Below are 16142 nucleotides of genomic sequence, written 5' to 3' on the forward strand. Positions count from 1 at the left end.
CATGCCTCTTGTGCAACTAACAAGTATTAGATTTGGGTTTATGGAAGCTTGCTTCAACGTGCAGATTCAATAAACTTTTTTTTTTTTTTTGGTATTTAGTATCAAAATGGACCATTTACCCATCTGACAACCTATTTTAAGATAGGATTCTAAAATATTAATATAAAAATGAAAAAGCATTATCTTAGCCTAGTCTCTTCCACTTCTGTCTCTGAGTAATATTTTCTCAGATCAGTGTAGTTGGTAGACTTGTTTAAACTACTCAACGCAAATTAGCTTTGTAATTTCCTTTGTAATAAAAGTCTGTTCTCGCTCACCTCATCTGTAGTTGAGTATTATTCAGGCTGTTGCTTTGAGCTCCCATTAAAGACAGAGGAGTCAAAAGAGTGGTAGATATAATCCACAATCATCTACTTCAGAAATGGGTTTTAAATGATACTTTTTGCTTCACATTAGTTTTTCTTAAATTTGATGAAACATTGGTTGTCATTTTGAAAGAGCTATACTCTACATTTTTAAAATAAAGTTCTTGGAAAATAGTAAATAATTAAAACTTCCTTCACTTATCACGCCCAATGACCAACACTACATAATTCTTACACCAATAAAGGAATAATATGTGTAAATTTATAAATGATGTGAATATATTTTCATTGCAGGAAAGTGGTTGTAAATTAAACAAGTCCTTTGGCTTTCTTAATAATGATAATAATAATGGCCATAATAACAGACATCATTCACTGAATGCTGCCTATCTACCAAACTCTTAATGTAAATTAATGCTAATCCTCATAACAACTCTAAATATGTATTATTCCTGTTTTTCAGGTAAGGAAATCAAAGCTAAGAAAGGTTATACAACTGGCTCAAAGTTTCCTATTGGACAGTTCAGTTCAGTTCAGTCGCTCAGTCGTGTCCGACTCTTTGCGACCCCATGAACCACAGCACGCCAGGCCTCCCTGTCCATCACCGACTCCCGGAGTTTACCCAAACTCATGTCCTTCGAGTTGGTGATGCCATCCAGCCATCTCATCCTCTGTCGTCCCCTTCTCCTCCTGCCCCCAATCCTTCCCAGCATTGGGGTCTTTTCCAATGAATCAACTCTTCGCACGAGGTGGCCAAAGTATCGGAGTTTCAGCTTCAACATCAGTCCTTCCAATGAACACCCAGGACTGATCTCCTTTAGGATGGACCGGTTGGATCTCCTTGCAGTCCAAGGGACTCTCAAGAGTCTTCTCCAACACCACAGTTCAAAAGCATCAATTTTTCAGGGCTCAGCTTTCTTTATAGTCCAACTCTCACATCCATACTTGACTACTGGAAAAATCATAGCCTTGACTAGACAGACCTTTGTTGACAAAGTAATATCTCTGCTTTTTAATATGCTGTCTAGATTGGTCATACTTTCCTTCCAAGGAGTGTCTTTTAATTTCATAGCTGCAGTCACCATCTGCAGTGATTTTTGAGCCCAGAAATATAAAGTCGACACTGTTTCCACTGTTTCCCCATCTATTTCCCATGAAGTGATGGGACCAGATGCTATGATCTTAGTTTTCTGAATGTTGAGCTTTAAGCCAACTCTTTCACTCTCCTCTCTCTCTTTCATCAAGAGGCTTTTTAGTTCCTCTTCACTTTCTGCCATAAGGGTGGTGTCATCTGCATATGTGATGTTATTGATATTTCTCCCGGCAATCTTGATTCCAGCTTGTGCTTCATCCAGTCCAGCGTTTCTCGTGATGTACTCTGCATATAAGTTAAATAAGCAGAGTGACAATATACAGCCTTGACGTACTCCTTTTCCTATTTGGAACCAGTCTGTTGTTCCATGTCCAGTTCTAACTGTTGCTTCCTGACCTGCATACAGGTTTCTCAAGAGGCAGGTCAGGTGGTCTGGTATTCCCATCTCTTTCAGATGACAGTTAGAGTTAGAATATAGAACCATATCGCTCCCGTTTCAGTGTCCATCCTCTTTGAATATCTTTCTCTCCATCCTCAAGCCCCATATAGCTAGCTCCATCTATTTGGAAAATGTAAACTTCCTGATAAGATTTATATACTTACTAATGGACTTAATTAATTCATAACATTTTTTCATAGGCAAGGTTTTTCTTATCAATAGTTTTAAATAGAACTCTAAATATTGATTTTTATGGATTTTATTTCAATTTTCCATATTGCATAAAAGTATATGTTGACTTCTGACTCACACCTCAGCTCCCACAGTCAACACTGATAACCTTCTCAGTTGGCTAGTTGTTACCTCTACCTATGTTCCTATGCTAGGCAGGACCTTTGCCTGGATACCTCCTGCCAAGCAGGAAGCTTCTCTTCTTCATTTCTTATCTTCTGCAGGTCTCACGATATCTGGCACTAAATGAATGGGAGTTTTGAGTCTTGACATAGAACTAGTGCTCCTTGGATGTTAGGACCACCTCTAAGTCTTCTAAGGTGACTGCCTCAGTTCCTGGAAGGGTAGAGGCAGAGCCCACACCCACATGATAAAATGCACTGAATTTAATAATGAGTTAATCTTTCAATCAATTCATCAACTTCTTGAGCAGAAAGAGAGAGGCAAAGCAGAATAGCACCCTTCTGAAAAAGAATTAGAACAATAAACAAAAAGTCTAAGCACTGGCTGTTTTTTGTTTTTTTGCTAGAATTCTTTGCGTAATAATAAAATTAATACCAATAATAATAATAGTTATCATTCAAGGACCCACTATATCCCAGAAGCTGTGTCAGATTCTTTATATATAAGTATTATCTCATTTAATTCTTAGAAGATATGGGTATTTTTTTTTTCTGTTTTAGAGATGAAGAGCTTGAAATTCAGTTACTACTATGAAATGCAAAGATACAATTTGGACTTTGTTTCCCCTTAGTTCACATCTTTTTCCAAAATGCCAAATATGGAATTTTTCCGGAAAAACAAGAGGTTCCTGCATCTTTTAAAATACCACTGATTCTTTCACATACTTTGTGTAAGTACATGTTTACAGCAGTTTAATGAGCTTTTATAAATTATTACACACTTAAAAACATACTCTGCCTTAAACAAATTTATTTTTATAAAATTATCAAGTGTACATCCAAGAATTGGAAGCCAAATAAGGTAACCATTAGCCACATTGCTACTGTTAGATTTGTTTTATGGAGATGTGTGTGTGTGTGTGTCTGTATTACCCACCATACTAAGAACTCAATTCTTGAGATTGATAATTATTTTCCATTTATCTCCAGGGTTAAATAAAGAAGAAGAAGTCCTCAAAATACATCATTTATATTGTAAGCTAGCTTCTGCCCTGTCTCATGAAAGACAAATTGAGAAACATTTGCAGTGTTGTATGCAGGTCTCAATTTTGGGTGCTATCTATTAGAACTGCCTGTAAACTTATTATGCTATTATCCAAATAAATGATAGATACAGAGAAGTAGAATAAAATACTAAGCATAGCTTTTTCTTTACCTAAGTTCACCCTGGAAGATGTTTCCTTCTATTTCTTATTACAACTTCTTAATTTAGTTTATGTTTATGTAATTATTTGTTTATTTCATAAAGAAATTTACCAGTAAAATCACTAATTTTTAAGAAGAAATCAAATATATCTCAGAGACTCTGCCAATTTGTAATGTCTTCTAACACTGGCCAAAAATAACAGTAGACTAATTTTGAAATAACTCTTTTCTCTGTAGAATTCTTGATGCTATTCTCATTTGCCCTCTTTTCTTGAATCCCCCACCTTCAAACTCCCACCCCGGAAAAAAAAGGAAAACAGATTACAGTAAATTTTGGCAAGGAATTCAATTTGCATCATTTTCTTAGAAGTCACGTGCTTTGGATTTCCTCTTGTTTATGATATATTAAAATGCCTTCCAGATGTTTTTAATTATAAAAAAAAAATCTTCAAGAAAGCAGAGTAATCCATGATAAAATTTCCTCTTTTTTTAATGGCCAATAAATTAGTATATCCCAGCTTATCAAACTGCCCCATAATTCTGAGGATGACCTCTTTAAAGAAGGTCAGGCGTTGAGTTAGACAGCTAGATTTGGGCAGATACAGAATTTTACCAAGAACACTTTCAGTTCCTGTTTCCAATTGAGGCTGCTCCCTGCCTGGGGCCTAGCCTGATGTAAAAGCCCATTGGCTGTTACTGCTTAAATGTCCCACACAAATATAAACACCTCCACAGTGTTGAGAAGATGAAAGGCACAGCTTATTGATATTGTATATGCTAACGTTTGGATGTGGGACAAGAAAGACAGCCTTTAACTGCTGGTATGCAGTGCTGAAGCTGGGCTGCATGAAGAGGTTTTCATTTACTGATGTTGGATGTGTGCCCAGATTGCCATAGTAGAATTTAGGAAAAAGCACAGTAAGGAGAAGAACCACAGAATGGTTTGGGGAACATCCACACGAGGCAGAAGAACAAATACATCTGAAGACTATGTTTCCAGAAATGAAAGGACTAACCACTGGGGAACAGTTGAGAGCCCCCCAAATCCTAACCTGGCCCTCTACTTGAAGGTAACTGTCTGTTCATCCTAATTTTCATTCGGAGAAACAGTAAGATTGTAATTCAGCTGAAAGGGAAAGAGAGAGTGGGCAGGGTAGGGCAGGAAGAAACCTTAGCTTGCTTTGCCTGTTGTTTTAAGCTTAGCAAGGAAAATAAATGTGTTTTTCTTTTACTAATGTTACCAAAAGAGAAAGAGCTTTGTGGATTAGAGACATGGTGGCTTTTTAAAATGTATCTGCTAATTATCTCTCATGTGGGACAGACCAGGAAACTTTGAGGGCATAGAGATTTTGTGACTCACAATGTAAATTTAAATTTGAATGATTCATTGATTGGACTCACTTCATAGAACATTTTCTGATAATTAACTCTCTCATCACTCTATTTCACCCCTTCTCTTTGTTTGTAACTTTAGCATATTTGCCAAATATGTGTAAATGATGACAGCTTTGGAGAGGTAGTTCATCAAAATAGGTGTCTACAAGGACATGGTGCTTGAGGAAATGTTAAATAAAGAAAATCAGACACTGTGACATGTACAAACTAGTCACACAATCCATATTTATTGAGCCCCCATGTTATACAGAGAAAAAAAAAGAAAGGATCCTATAGAAGGGAAAAATTGAAAGAAGTTTCACTGAATAAGAGTGAATGGATCAACAGAGGAAAGCTATGGGACTACCGTGGAGGTCTTCCAGCTCAAAGATTAGGAGACTGGAATTTGCAGGAAAGAACAGGAGGACTGAATATGTGTTTCCAAGGCAGAGAGAAAAAAAAAAAGATCACCAGTAAGTCAAGGTCAGTTACCTTGATACAGGTATTTAAGACTTGGGTTTTGTAGCCATGCAGAAAATAAATTCCAGATGGGGTCAAAATGTTATTGTTATTTGTTTCTGCAGTCAAAATATGCCTATTAGTGATGAGCAGAAGATACCAGGACAAAGGAATACAATGTGGGGTTATCCATTAACAGCAGCATTGTCTGTAGTGATAGCACTATAGTAAGAAAGGAAGGATGAAGGGAAGTATAACTAATGACCATTCTTTATAATTACTTGATGCAATTTGAGTTAAAAATTTAGAAGAATCTCTGGAACAGTGTCACATTTGAGAGAAGAACAGATCAACAAATGATATGATGCAAAATAGGGCAAATTAGGAAACTTTCATCCTCACCGAAATGATGAAACTTTTGTAGTTACCAAATAGCATCAACCCAATGAATGAAGGTAAAGATTGAGGGGCTCAAGAACTGAGCTTAGTAAACATTTCATGAATTCTTTACCACTCTGCTACCTACCTGGGAAGCCCTTAGCAAACATTAACTTCTAACTTATTATGACTTAGCCAGAAATATGCCTGATTCCCAGGTGTGCTGGTGGTAAAGAATCTGCCTGCCAATGCAGAAGATGCATGAGACATGGGTTTGATTCCTGGTTCAGGAAGGAAACAGCAAACCTGGAGTGGGAAAGCTCAAACCACTTCAATATTCTTGCCTGGAAAATTCCATAGATAGAGGAGCCTAGTGGACTACAGTCTACGGGGTTGCAAAGAGTCAGACACGACTGAGCGACTGAACACACAATACACACAGGCAGAAATATGGGTACTACTAAAGAAGCAAGAATTATCAGTTACTGTGGAGCAAGAATTCTCTTAGCTATTTTAGCCAGATAACGCACTGGCTGATGTGGCTTCAACCAAATGTCATCTCTTTTAGATGTAGAAAGTCCGCTCTAATCATTCAAACTTTCAACTTTAGGAGGAAACCAAGTGGAACAGTGAAAGAACAACTCCCAGCCCTTCCACTAAATCAGAGCTGTATTCCACAGAGAGAAACAGCCCAGCCAGATCATTCTCATGTACAAACAGTATTCCTCGTATTCCCCAGTTTATGGTCCTTGCCCTAGGGAAGTTTATTGTTTTGCATTCCAGGTATGTTCTACTCAGAAATAACCTGAATGCCGCCCCAAGCTATCTCTTGCTTCTCTTCTCCCTTCCTCTCCACCTTGCTCTCTCCATTCTAGGTGTACTGGCTTTCTTACCACACATGGAATGCACTAAGCATACTGTTATTTTTAGATTCTCTTTGTCTATATATTCTTATCCTAGGTATCTGTATGGCTCAAGCTTTTTCTTCCTTGGATATCTGTTAAAATGGGATTTTAACAAAGTGACCTTCTCTGATCACCTCCTTCAGGATAGCTCCACTCCCTACCCCCAATCTTGTTCATGCTGTTTTATTTGTCTTTAGATAATTTATCACCACCAGACAAACTACACAATTTGTAGGCCTTTTGTTTGTCTCTGCCACTTGAATGTAAACTCTATGAAAGCAGGATGTTTGTCCATTTTGTTCATTATTAGTCTCCCAAGCCTCAAACAGTGGCTGGCTCTTAGTAGGTGCTCAATAAATATTTGTTGACTATATGAATAAGTACCCAAGGAAAAGCACAAGATGCATTTGGACCACAGTGGTGAAAGGCAATATCAGATGACTCATAATTAAGTATCTTTCAAACTGCCTTTTTGTACACTCACACACACACACACACAATAGTTTTTAATTCTTATAAATCATTCAGCTAGTTTCTAAAACAGAGGATACTCAGTCAAAGTTGAAGTTTAGATAGGCAATGAATATTTTTATTATGAGTAAATTGCTTGCATTTTTTAGGGAAAAGTTATACCAACTTTTTCTTTATTATTTACCTGAAATTTAAATTTAACTGGGCATCCTATATTTTATTTGGTAAGCTTATGCTGTAGGGAGCAATTTAATGAAGATTCTTCAGAATTTACATAACTAATGTAAGACATACCAATCAGAGGGATGGCATCCCACAGTTCATTCATACATCTCTGGCCTTCATAGCTTTGGGGTAGATTAAGGGTACTGATTTCATAGTCACACCACGCAGGGAGGTTCATTTATTTTTTTCACTTAAAAATCATTCTTGATCAATTATTTTGTAGTTTTTGAGAATCCTAAAATGTATTTAATGTTGGTGTTGCTTTTTTGTTCACCATATTCTCTCCAAAATTTCACAGAGGTCTTTGTCCTAAGTGATTCACAGTGCATTATGGTGGCTATTTGGCTTTCTTGCTATCTTCTTATCAAATATAACTTCTAATTCAAAGTTATTTATTTGGGGCATATTTCTTTAGTACTAATTATTAGCATTAATAAGGTCAAGTGACTGGATTCACTTTTAATAGGCTGTAATTTTAAAATGATAATTGTATTGAAATTAAAATAACTACAAAATAGTAAAATGACTTAAGATAAATAGAAGCATGGCTCAAATGATCCTGACAAAAGAAGAATATTTCTGTTTAGCAGCTAAAGAGATGCTTTCATAAGGCTTAAATGTAAAACTATGAAATTGTAAGATTCTTAATAACTTTTTAAAATTATAAATTAATTTTTTAAAAATTATTTCAAATTTTGTGTATCAAGTGTTATTAATATTTTAAGTTGCACTATTTCAAAATGCCTAATTTAAAGATTCACAGAAGTGCTGTTGCCTTGTATAGGACTGTCTCTGACCTCAGAGGCTTAGAAGTACTTTGAAAGGTAGTATGAACAGAAGTCAAACAATCACAAGAAAATTGTTCATTGTGCTGTCAAGTTTGAAAACCAAAAAACTCAAAGATTGAAGGAGTCATCATGGGATGGAACAGTTGGAAAGCTTCACCGAGAAATAGGGGCTTAATTTGTGCCTTGTAGGATGGACTGATGGAGAAGGCAATGGCACCCCACTCCAGTACTCTTGCCTGGAAAATCCCATGAACGGAGGAGCCTGGCGGGCTGCAGTCCATGGGGTCACTGAGTCGGACACTACTGAGCGACTCCACTTGCACTTTTCACTTTCATGCCCTGGAGAAGGAAATGGCAACCCACTCCAGTACTCTTGCCTGGAGAATCCCAGGGACGGGGGAGCCTGGTGGGCTGGCGTCTATGGGGTCGCACAGAGTCGGACACGACTGACGCGACTTAGCAGCAGGATGGACTGAGAGGCTTCCCAGGTGGTGCCACTGGTAAAGAACCTGCCTGACAATGGGGGAGATATGAGTTCAAATCCTGGGTTGGGAGGATCCCCTGGAGGAGGGCAGGCAACCCAGTCTAGTATTCTTGCTTGGAGAAGAATCTCATGGACAGAGGAGTCTGTTGGGCTACAATCCATAGGGTCACACAGAGTTGGACATGGCTAAAGCAACTTAGCATGCACACACAGGACGGGCTGGGAATGTATTCTTGGAGAGGAAGATGAATGTAAGGTCAAGGAATTAGCAGTATGCACAAAACTTTGTAGAGGAAAATCAGAATAAAAGTTGGAAGAGCCAGAGAACAAGGAAAAAAGACAAATACTTCCATTAGGAATTACTGGGACATGATCAGAAATAAGAAACGTTAGTCATATGAGTCAGGATCTTAAAGGCCGTAACACAGAATTTAGACTTAGTGTACTGGGGTAGACAACCGTCGTATATATGTCCACAGGAAAAGTCAGCTCAGCAAAACTGACTCAGGACCTGGATATACCCTCCCACCCAAACTCAGAGGACAATAACTGGCATTTTCATTTTTTGAGCGTTTCTTTAAAGAAAGTTGTCTTCCTTTACAGATTTTCTAGCTTGCAGAGTTATTTCTACTCAGAATGAAGCTCCACGAACTTCTGTCTGTGGATACAAATCAATGCTTAGGTTTCTGAGAATTTCAAGTGGGTTGGTGGCCAGAAGGAAAGTCTAGTTTGATCCCGCATCCTCACCACAGGCGGGTCCCCCATTGACAGCCACAGGGGTTCAGCCGATGTCACAGTCCTCAGGTCAGGCACCAAGATTACTTTCCAAGTATTAATCTAAGACCAGGCACACTGTTCAAAGAGATGTCACTTCTGTGCCATTCTCCCCAGTGGAAGACAAAGGCATTTTCGTGAGATATATTTTTTGCCAGCTCTTCCATCAGAGAATATTTATTTGTTCATTAATTTATTTTATGAACATTGTACAAGTTACACAGTACAGTACCTTCTGATCATTTATTGCCCAGATTTACACTCTGTGACTTGATAGAAAGTGCAGCCCCGGAATGGAGCTCTCTCACTCCCTGTGTAAGCAGTTGTGCTGCGAGTCACAAGATAAAGACATTCTTTTTGGACACTGTAATTAGCACTTGTCTTATTTATATATCTCCTTTAACACTGTGTCCCTTTTAAAAATATTTTATTTCAAAATGGCTTGCAAGGAAATAGCTTGGCATGGATAAGAAAAAAAAAAAGAAGAAATGACAAACCACTGATAAATCCATCTTTAACAATCACACTACACAAATTACAAGAGTAAGTTAACATTTTATGTCTTAATCTCCTAGCACCATTGTTCATGCTTGCTGTTTCTTGTAGAATATTCAAAGGGTATTTTTTCCCAGTGGACCAACTCTTTTTTGTTCACACCTTGGAAATGTTTTGCTTGTTTTAAATAAGACTATTATGTTCTCAGGCATCTACATATTTTGTAGGCCCAGCCGTAGTAAAGTGACTGGTCTATATGGTTTTCCTCTTCTATTATTTATTTTATCTCCTCCAACTCCTCTTTCAAACAATTCATAGTTACCAAAAGATTTATTAAATTCCTCACCAAAGTTTCCCTACTAAATGCAAAGTGGGATTCTGCCTCTAGCAGAGCAAGATGCAGTCACTCAACAGTCCAAAGATTTCTTTTCTTAATTCTTAAATGTTTCCCTTCCTCCATCCCTTGTGAGATAGGTGAGAAAAGCAATTGCCCCCACCACTTAATGCATCACAACTCAGAAACTCACTCCATCCTTGTAATTTTGAATCCCAGCCCAGCTGGCGGTTCCTGGATTTCAGACTCTGAATATGAGTTCAGCACTTTTAAATCAATCACTCTGAACAGTATTTCTGTCAAATGGAAATCTTTTCTTCTTTAGCAGAAAGGCTTTCCTGATTTCAACTGCAGCCCTGGAGAACTGAACAGTCTCATAAATGAAACCAGGATGTAGGAGAAAAATTAAACTAGATATAATTTTCTAACGTTGTCATTGGAAGAGTCTTGTTCCATTTACTGTTCAGTAAGATGAAGGCACCTCTGTAGCCTGTAAGATTTTTCAAACAGTTCCCCCATTCCTGGCAAATGGGTTACTGCAGTTTAACTAGCAAGGGGTTACTTGGAATCGGTGGAAATAGAAGCAGAAATGAAATACTCCTTGGGTTCTATTTCCCTAACTTAAAATTCTCCTTTCAATTATTAAAATGCTTTTAGTTGTTTCATAAATTTTACTTGTTATTGCTCTTAGCAGGTTACGTCCTCCTCTGAATGTCCTGTTGGTGGTGGTGGGATTGATGAGACAATACGGAATCCTCTTGGCTTAGCTATTTTTGTAGCTGCAAAAATAATACCTCTTCCTCCATTTTCCTTGGACAAGCTTTAATATCAAGCCTTAAAAATAAAGAAAGAATGTCAAAGCTCTGAAAATGATATAAAAGCCCAAATCTCTTTGGGGCCTTAAATAACAATAACAAAAAAAAGTTTATAAACTTTACTTTTCTTAGAGCACTATTCTTGACTCTTCACATGCACCTTCTGGGACTACACGATCCATTGTGCCCAAGCATCAGGGTAATACAGAAATTAATGCTCCCTATATGCTCAACCTTCTACTATGCTCTTTATTTTATATATACATGGATCTCCTATTATATAAAATAATGTACAATATATACAGAAAGAGAGACTATAAGATTTATTAAGAAAAGTCCATGGAGAGGTGCTAGTTTTTAACACCAAATTATGTAAAAGGAAATTTATAAATGTCATTTCCTGCCAGTTTTTATACAATGACTATGTTTCCTATACGTTAATGTCCTCATAATCCCCTAAATATTTCATTTAATCCCTTAGATACTTTGAAATTATTGTATCTATAGACAACCATTGATTTATAGACATTAAACAAGAGATTTTTGAGCTTTCAGTTACATTGGATTTGGTAGTTACAGAGAACTGTGAATAGTGTGTAAAAAAGATTTAAACACAAATGAAGTTGAACATAGCTGACAAATTTATGGAAATAATTTGGAAATAAGTACATACATTCATTCAATATTTATTCAACACCTATTTATTGTTTACTATTATTGAATATTGAGTGCCGGGGACTATGTTAGCTATGAAATGCAATGGTAAGAAACACAGACATGGTTCCTGACTTCATGAGTTCAGGACATTGGCCTCTGAAGCAGGAAGGCAAATTTCTTGAATCCTTTAAAGAAATGTTGCTCCATTACTATAGAATTTTGAAAGTCTAATCTGAAAGTACAGCAATAAGAAAGGAGCACTAAGGAGAGGCCATATAAGAGGTGTACTTCAAATGAACGGCTAAAAAATTATACAGAGTTTTAGATAAACAGCAACTTGAGGATCAAATATCCCAGCCTCATTACCCCAAATGAAACCCATGTTTACATTTACAGCAGTGGTTAATGGCTGAGTGGAGTCCAGGAACCACCTCTCTCTTTTTTTTTCAGAACCCATATCTCTTGACATCCAGGAAAATACCCATCAAATGAGTGCTTTTTGAATATTTTTATAATAAAATTCCACTCCTGAGTGTGTAAGAAAGAAAGTATTATGCACTGAATTGTGCCCCCTAATTCATATACTGAAGTCTTCATCTTCTGTACCTTAGAATGTGACCTTGTTTGGAAATGGAGTCATTTTGGATGTAATTAGTTAAATTAAGATAATGCCATGCTGGCATAGGGTGGGCCCCTAATCCAATATGGCTGGTATCCTTGGATAAAGAAGAAATTTGAAATCTGACATATGTGCACACACAGGGAGAATCCCATGTAAAAATAGGAGCTACACTGTCAAAAACCAAGAAACTATCAGAAGCTAAGAAACAGGCCTGAGACAGATCCTTTCCTAGTGCCTTCAGAGAAAGCAGGAATCTGTTGACATTTTGATCTCTGATTTATAGCCTCCCAAACTGAGATAAATAATTTCTGTTGGTTAAGTCATAGTTTGTGATGCTTTCTTACATAAATTCTAGGAAACTAATACGGAGGGCAATTCCATTTGAGGTTTACTCAGTTTGCTTTTTCATTCATTTACTTATTCATAAAATAAATATTTATTGAGCACCTGCTATTTGCCAAGTAATGCACAAATCATTGGGAATACAAAGATGAATAATACCCAGTCACTATCCTCAAAGTGTTAAATAATTATATTGTTGGATTCCTCCCATCCCAGTCTGGGATCCACTTCTATCTGTGTGGTTCTTTCCCAATAAGTATGATTTATTCCTCCAATCGACGCTGAAAGACTAGATTCCACTTCTATCTTGGGCCCAGCCTCTTCACTGGAAATATATGAAACTGTTGCTTCCCAGAAGTAGTATCTCTCTCCAATCAGTGAGTCATGGGCCAGGGTGGAATCCAGGCCAGTGACAGTCCCTTAGTGTGCTATTAAACCAAGCATCTCACATCTACCCACCAGAGGAGCACAGGGAGGCAGGCACTGAGTCCCTGTCATGCTTTATCAGAGCTATAAAGTGAGTATTTAAAATTTTAAAGTTTTCAAATGAAATATACAAAAGTGGATTATTTAGCAGTTTATCAACTTTACCCTTCTGTGGCACAGGGAACAGACAATAAAATTGTTCAAAAGAGGCTTCAAAGCTACTTTCTGCCATTTTATTGCAACTTTAAAGAGGACTAAAAACAAGGCCCCGGGTAGGCCCCTGGCTGGCTCTGTGCTACCACTCCTGAGAGTGCCTGTGTATTCCTACAGCTGATGCTGCTGGAGTGAGGCCCTCTCTGCCCTCACTGGGACCACATGGCCATGGCTTCCAGGGCTGTGTCTGTGACAACCAGAAACCAGAGGAATTGCAGGAACAAACAGTGGGGCAAGTCACCATGCAGCTGTCCTTGCTTCGCAATTACCTGTTCCCTACCTCCATTTCCCAGTGACTGTCTGACCCAAATGTCCCTGCCCCAACTGACACAGCAGCCACTTTCATGCAGGGGGTGGTAAGAACAAATTTAAAAGGAACACAAAATTATAAGATTATATCCCTCCAGTCATTTCTCTTTCTGAGTATGTTGAGAGTCTCACATATACGCTTACAGGAAAGAAGGGAAACAAAGCATGTTTCTCCTAAATTTTGAGGAACATCCATGCTATTTATGGGCTTCCCAGGTGGAGCTAGTAGTAAAGAACCTGCCTGCCAATGCAGGAGATATAAAGAGATGTGAGTTTGATCCCTGGATGGGGAAGATCCCCTGGAGGAGGACATGGCAACCCACTCCAGTATTCTTGCCTGGAGAATCCCATGGACGGAGGAGCCTGGCAGGCTACAGTCCAGAGCATTGCAAAGAGTCGGACACGACAAGCAACGCTACTTATGCTTCTAGAAATCTCACTGGGAAAAGCCTTAAAGATGAACTTTTAAGTAAATTTATGAGGGTCTTATTGTCCATGGTGTTAGTACAGTTGCTATTTTTTACTTGAGGCCAACTCCCTTTAAATCTCACCTTATTATCTAGAAAAATAAAACGTAGGCGCATAACGTCCAGAGTATCTTTTAGATGGCAGAAAAGGAGCTAAGAGGTCTGGTGCACCCCAGATCTCTTTAGGGCCTCTTGGACCTTTTTTAATTTTTGTTTTATTGTGTCTTCTCAACTACAAGAGAGCATAATGGGAAGCTGAAATATTTTACCCCATGGGTTTATAGAGGACTTCCTGGAATTAAGTGTCTGCCACAGTGCGTACCATACTCTTACCTGTCAGTCTATGTACAGCAATGGGAGCATCTACAACTGCACCTAGAAAGTAGGTGACCCCAAGTACAATACAGAGAAAAATCCAGTTTCCAGAAAATGCTGAGATCACATAGAGGAAAGAAAATTAAGGGAGGGATTATTGTTAGAGTTTTGTATTCATTCATTTATTTACTTATCCAAAAATATTTATTGAGCACCTACTATGTGTTGGGTTTATATTACTCTAGGGATGATGTAATGTTACACAAAAACAAGCATGCTTATCATCCCCATAGAAATCACAGTTTGATGAGAAGGAGGCATCCATCAAATAACGATGCAAATAAATTAATTAAAAGCACAAGTGTAACTGCTGTGAAGGATAATTATGAGTGATAATGTGGGCATAAAAGGAGCCAGTTTTACCTAGTCTGGGTAGGGGTAGTGGTGAGAGGGTCTCAAAGAAGCTTGCCTGAGAAAGTAATTATTGAACTAAGGTTTAAAAAAATGGTAGGAATCAATTACACAGCTAGATTGGAGGTGGGGATGGGAATGGAGTAGGGAGCATTCCAGGCAGAGTGTAGGAAGAAGTCAAACATCCTGTGCCAAAAGGAAGAAGGGCACATTTAAAGAACTTACCTAAACACCTGGAGAGAAAGGTGTGAAATGAAGCTGGGGTGGTTGGTAGGAGGCAGCCAGTCCATGCAGGGCTTGGCAGGCCCTACTAAAGCCTTGGAAGTGATCCAAAGAGCAATGTAGTGCCATTGAAAGGCTTAAAGCACAGAGAGTAACATGAGGAGAAAACCATTGTTCTTGCTAAGATCAGGTGGAATTAACTGCAACCTACAAAAATTTCATGCTACTCCCAGCCCAGAGTCACATCTCTAGAAATCCAAAATAATCCCAGTTTACCACGGGAACCCTAAAGGCTCAAACTAATTTTATTTTCTTGAACATTGATTGGATAACTTCGTATTTTCCAACAAAGGAGATGGCAAATAGCTATTTAGAAATGCAGCAATTTGGACTGCACACCTAGCAAAGATTAGCAACTAATAATAAATCAGAAAACAAAACGCTCCATTTGGAATATCTCAGCAGAGCCACCTGCTAAGAGAACAAGTAAAACTTTTTCACTATATTTATGTATTACCTTTAATTTGCTTCAATATCTGTCCCCAACTTCTAACACACTATATACTCTAGGCTATCAAAACTAATCAAAAGTGATAGTAATATAATTTAAGTTGTTTACTTTCAGAAATAATGAGCTGATTCATAACAACAGAGCAATAACCACACTTCCATATTACTGGCCAAGAAAACCTGGCTATTACCCAAACTTGGGTAAATCACACCACAAAACACATGTTAATTTTGGCTGCCCCTCCTTACTTAATGAAATGTTTATTTCACATTATCTGAGCTCCCTGCATTCATTTTCTCTCCTCTTTAATACACTGTGGATTGAAGGTTCATTTCAAAACTTGGATCTACTCATGCCATTTTGCCTTCTAGGAAGCCTTCATTGGCCTTTCCATTGTTTAGGGGCTGAAGGTCAAACTCTGAAACATGGCCATGTACAAGGCCCTCTGTGGCTCAGAGTCTGATAATCTGTAGCTTCACCTGGTACAATGCTCCTGAACATTTTCTGTGCCATGCACTCCATTGGAGGGAAAGCAGTGCTCTGAACAAAGATTTAGCCCCTCTCCTCAAGAGGAACATCATTCCAGTGAGAGAAGTTAAGTTACTATACATGGATTCCATTAACGCTATGTAAATGGGCAATTTTTTACAGAGTAAATGCAGGATGCTAGCAGAACACATATGACCAAC

The sequence above is a fragment of the Giraffa tippelskirchi genome, chromosome 5 (genome assembly GCF_054371585.1).
Source record: "Giraffa tippelskirchi isolate mGirTip1 chromosome 5, T2T-mGirTip1v1.2.pri, whole genome shotgun sequence".
Taxonomy (NCBI): domain Eukaryota; kingdom Metazoa; phylum Chordata; class Mammalia; order Artiodactyla; family Giraffidae; genus Giraffa; species Giraffa tippelskirchi.